This window comes from Ictalurus punctatus, chromosome 13 (genome assembly GCF_001660625.3).
Source record: "Ictalurus punctatus breed USDA103 chromosome 13, Coco_2.0, whole genome shotgun sequence".
Taxonomy (NCBI): Eukaryota; Metazoa; Chordata; class Actinopteri; order Siluriformes; family Ictaluridae; genus Ictalurus; species Ictalurus punctatus.
The window spans coordinates 11561893-11568028 of NC_030428.2; positions in this window are offsets into that span (position 1 = coordinate 11561893).

A 6136-nucleotide genomic window follows, 5' to 3' on the forward strand; every position below is an offset into this window, starting at 1 on the left:
CCCAATGAGAAGGTGCAAGCCCCTTCTATGATTAAGATGTATAATATTTAATAGCAATTTGTTTGGAATTGGTTTTTATCTGACAATTCAGATGTAATAGGAACATACAGGTTCTTTAATTTCTCTTAAGAGTCAGTGCAGAACTGTAAAGTCCATGGTCACATCATGGATCACACAGAGTCATGTCTCCTGATCTGCTCCTTTCAGTTTGTCAGTAAACTTCAAGGCTAACTATGATCTTAGACAAAAAAACTAAACATAAACTGGCAACTGCGTTAATCAGTAGAGCTAATATGTGTTTAAAGGCAATAAGATGAAATCAGCTCATTTATCATTCAGTGACGATACAGGGACTTTGTTGACATGGTTAATTTCCGCAAATTAACAACTTAGCACAAAAGTGGTTTAACTAGCATGCTAACTGACCAGTATTGCATCTAGACTGTATATTAGCATGCTGTTTACATTTTAATGTTGGTTAGCTTGATCATGTTGAGCAATTAATACACCTGTTGCAGCATTTATAATATGGAATGGCTTTTAGGCATCTTATCTACAGTATGTAGGCTTGATGTCAATGATTTTCCAAATAAATATAAATAGCCAGGTCTATTCCAATGTCGGCATGGACAAAGATATTGCAATTTTAGCTGTTTACTGGAGTTGAAATTAAATAATGAAATGCAGACATTTCGCTTTAATTTGGGTTGTTTTTTGTTTTTTTTGGGTTTTTTTTACATCCGAATGAGATGAATAGTATAGGAATTACAGCACTTTTTATATGTGCCCACCTTTTTAAGGGACTGAAATTAATTGGAATTCAGGTGTGGTGTTTGCGTTTTGAATATGTTGCTGTTAACTCTCAGTATGAATTCCAAAGAGCTGTCTCTGCCAGTGAAGCAAGCCATCATTGGGCTAAAACAAACAAACAAACATACAAACCATCAGAGAGAGAGCAAAAATATTAGGTGCGTCCAAATCAACTATTTGGTACATTCTTAAAAAGAAATGCACTGGTGAGCTTAGAAACACCAAAAGGCTTAGAAGACCATAGAAAAGATATAAGAAGGATGACAAAAGAATTCTGTTCCTGGAAAAGAGAAACTTGTTCACAACAGCTGGCCAGATGAAGAAAACACTTCAGGTGGTAGGTGTGTCTGTGTTAAAGTCAACAATCAAGAGAAACTTTGACCAGAATAAATACAGAGGGCTTACTACGAGATGCAAACCACGGGTAAGCCTCAAAAGCAGGAAGTTTAGCTTTGGCAAAAACATCTTTTTTAAAAATTAAAAAATTCTTTACCTGGCCTGTGGGTATTAAAAATGATAATTTAATTTGTGATTATGTTTGTCACCCAATTTCAGTGTAAACACCAGGGGCGTTAGCTGGACTGTTTATCATCCGGGGCTGAGCCCAAATTCTTCTCCATGCATTTTTTTTCAGCTCAGCTAGTAACCAAAGTTTTGTGAACATATGACATGATCAGAAAAAGTTGGATTTATCATAAAACTTGCCTCCGGTGTTCTCACTGTTTATAGGAATACCAGACCGATAATATATAGCCTAACACTTTTCAAACTAGATTAGATTGGTGTCTCTAGCCAAAGGGAGGCACAACTAAGCTATGGGTTTAGCTGCTACAGTGCCATGCAAAGTACATTATCTTTCCTTATGCTCTGCTCGTATCATGTTCACGTAAACTGGAACTCATATAGACATTTACACTCCTTGTGTTCCTGCTCAGCATCAGAGGATGTTACTGTTTCGATTTCAACCCCTTTACTGGTTAAAAAAAAGGCGTATATCCATTTTTCTTCACACTGATTGTGTGAGTTAGCATTTGGCAGAATTGAGAGCCGTCAGCCAATAAGACACAAGTATTTCCACATATTTTCCTGTAAACCCTGTCTGATAGGTCTCACCTCCGTTCACTGAAGATATAAAATTACAACACCACCATCTTCTTTTACTGACGTTCAGTTACGTAGTAACAAACCGCTCCAAGTGGAGAAGTATTCAGGGCTAAAGAAAAAATCTTCATGGCTACAGCCCCCAAATGACCAGGCCAGGTTACACCCCTGGTAAATACCCTCAAACTAAACCTCCAATACACTGTGTTAGATGTCTAAAATAACAATAACCTGCTAAAACTTGCCAAAATACCAAGTACTCTGTTTTATTTAGATCATTTCACTTTGATTAATGTACTTAACTAACAACTACAGATTCGCACAATAAATTGGTTATGCACAACACATACCTGAGACTGATTAATATTCTCAGAGTATGTGTGTGTGTGTGTGTGTGTGTGTGTGCGTGTGTGTGTGTGTGTGTGTGTGCGTGTGTTTGTGCCCGCACACAAAAACTGTGGCTTACACAGAGGAAATGAAACATTCTGCAATAAATCTGACAGAAGAAAAAAGTTCCCGACTTAGGGCATTTAGAGGGCGTTACTTTCTATTTCACCATATCTCATACAGTGACATCAGAATACAGATAAAATATCAATTACTGGATATAGTTTCATGAGCTGTCCATGTGCCTCTTTCACCTAGCCAAGACACTATACAGTATATCATAGCATGCAGCCAGTGACCTTTCCCGAGCTGTCTAAGCTCTCTCTTAATATAGACCAAGATGGAATCTGGGGTCATCTGGAACTATGGCGTGTACATGCACAGTGTAGTAAAGGGCATCTGAATGTATAATTCCCCAGTGAGGGCTGTTGAGTGCAGAATGATACCTGGTTTACAAATCGTGACCTTAGTATTAAAAGGTTCTATCTGGGTGAAGAGCTGTTTACAGATATGACACATCAAAGATTTGACATTGCAGCTAGCAAAACTGTAAAATAATGAAATTTACATTTATAGCGCTACAAGGTTTACACTTTATTTCACTTTACATTATGGAAATTTTGGACACTGGCCAAACACAAGATTAAATACTGTTCAGTTTTCAAAAGGTTCTATCTGGCTGTTTCTTGTATAAACTATCTCTGAATCCCATCAAATAACTAATAAAAGGTACAACTCATTTCAAGCCTATTAAGACCACATTATGATCATATACAATCATGGAGCTCTTTATTTGTATTATTTATTAACACTAGCTAGGGCTTCCCTTTGCACTCAAAACAGCCTCAATTCTTCATCGCATGGATTCCACAAGGTGTTGGAAACATTCCTTTGAGATTCTGGTCCATGTCGATATGATTGCATTACCTGATTCGTGCAGATTTTTCATCCTGTGAATCTTTCGTTCTACCACATCCCAAAGGTGTTCTACTGGATTCAGATCCGGTGACTGAGAAGGCCATTGAAGAACACTGAACTCATTATGTTCATAAAACCAGTTTGAGATGACTTTTGCTTAGAGATGTGGTGCATTGTCATGCTAGACCTAGCCATTAGAAGATGGAAAATTGTGACCATGAAGGGATGTACATAGTCTGCAACAATACTCAAATAGGTTGTGGCATTCAAGTGATGATTGATTGGTATTAACCGGCCCAAAGTGTGCCAAGAAAACATTCCCCATACCATTACACCACCTCCAACCAGCCTGGACTGTTGACACAAAGCAGGTTGGGTCCATGTTGGTGCCAAATTCTGACCTTGCCATCTGTGTGCTTCAGCAGAAATTGAGATTCATCAGACCAGGCTATGTTTTTTCCAGTTTTGGTGAGTCTGTGCCCACTGCAGCCTCAGCTTTCTGTTCTTGGCTGACAGAAATGGAACCTGATGTGGTCTTCTGCTGTTGAAGTCCATCTGTCTCAAGGTTCGGCATGTTGTGAATTCTGAGATGATTTTCTGTTCACCACAATTGTACAGAGTGGTTATCTGAGTTACTGTACACTTTCTTTCAGATTGAACCAGTCTGGCTCCACTGACCCCTCTCATCAACAAGGTGTTTTCATCCACAAAACTGTCGCTCACTGGATGTTTTTCTTTATTGCATTATATATTTTCATGTGTTTATTAAAATGCAATAGCACATGCAGTACATTTTCTACTTTTGTCCAATCACATGAACATGTCTTATAGGTCTGCCAGCTAGGCTTCAGTCACTGGTTACACTGAAAAGTTCAGTTTATTAAGTGCATTGCATGTAGCTATCGAATGTCAGTAATATTTCATGCTAATGTTAGCCACAATATTCAATTTCTGCAGGGATGAAGACTTTCTAATGTGCCAGAAAGTTTAGTCATTGTGAATACAGTAGACCTGTACTGTACCTGTTTTGTACAACTCATGGAATATATGTGGAACATCTACAACTAAAAATTATTAAAAAAAAAAAAAAAAATCTGTTCTCCTGTGTCAGATTGTAAATAAAACTTGGACGCTGATTGGCCAAGACCTTCTATGTTGCATCCTGGATGATGGTTTTCTAGCAGATAGAACTTCATAAAAATCAGGTTTATCTGTGAGTTTGGCGGTAGATTTTTTAAAAAATGTCATACAAAACTCTTTGCAAAATTAAAACGTAACTCCCTAGAAGAATAAAATATCCCCAGTGATATTTATATTTAACTAATTTGTGACCAAAATGCCAGATAGAACCTTATAATACTTTATGAATGTTTAAGAAATTTACAATTAGAGCAGTATTATGTCCCGAAGCTAACGTATTAAGTTCTTTAATTGAAAGACATACATTTGCCTTTTATTAATTTTACAATTAGATGTAATCTAGATAATTTTGCAAGCATATTAAAATGAGGGTTTATAATCATGCACATACACATGCAGTACTCAGTAGTATAAAGTTCTTTAAGTAGTTTTAAGTTTTCACCAGTTTTCACAATGCTTACTAAACTGAGTTAAGACCTGACAAACATCTATTATTATATGATTATATATAAACTAGCAAGTCTTAAAGGTTGCCAAGTCATTGCATTTGTTGCAATAAGTGCTTACATACCTCGCTCACAGAGCAGGTTAAAATCATCCAGCTCTGCCAGGTACGCATAATCAGAGAATTCTGGGATGTCTAACAGGCCTTGTGTACTGCTGTGTCCCCTCTAACAGTAAAGAGGCAGGGGGTATTTAAAGCAGGCACCCAGCAATGACTTAGTTTCAAGTCAAAATGTTATTTTAATATAACTTCATTATGACCTGCAATAACCCCAGCACACTAAGTCTCTTTGATTTAGGAGATAAGGTTATGACTGCTCTGGCTACAGTATGACTAATATTTCACCACAGACAGCGAGTGCCCTAGACCTTTCTAGAGCTGTCTAAGCTCCCCTTTAAATAGAGATCCAGAGGGAATATAGAATGACCTGTCTGTCTGCTATGGACGTGTACAGCATGGCACAAGGAATAACTTACAAACACACTTAAGTGTGTTTTAATTATGAATTCATAATTATCCAGTGAGAGATGTCTTCAAGAGGGACGCCTTGTGATTGATGTCTGGTTATTAGTCTTTCTTTGCAAAAAGCATAACTACTTTGTTAAATAAAAAACTAAGAAATAAATAAACCCTAAATTCTCCACAATCCTGCAAATATAACACAATTGTACTCTTTATAGCAGATGCATCAGGTTTATTATTCCACAATCCTGCACTTTTGTCCTATAAATCATTATATAGTCTTTTTTTTTATTTTATTTTAAATATTAAATAGAAACAGTTGCTTTAAAGTGTGAGGATAATATTGTAGATATAATGAAACGTTCCCTGACTTTTATTTTGCTTTTCAGCTTACCATATTTGTAAAGAGTAATAATTTGAGCTACTGTAGCTTTCTTATCAGCTCAAACCACTCACCAGCCTCCTTTGACCTCTCTCATCAACAGGGCATATGTATAGTTCTGCTCGCGAAACTGTTGTTCACTGGATGTTTTTTGTTTTCCACACCATTCTTTTAAAACTCTAAGAGACTGTTTTGTGTGAAAGTTTGAGGAGATTAGCAATTTCTGAAATACTCAAACCAGCCCACCTGCCACCAACAACCTTGCCAAGACTTTGAGACCCCCCCCCCCCCCCCCAATTTTTGTTTGATGTGAACATTAACCGAACCTCTTGAACTGTATTTGAATGATTTTTTGCACTACACTGCTCTCACTTGATTGGCTGATGTACAGGTGTTCCTAATAAAGTGGTCAGTATGTGTTTGTATATGTA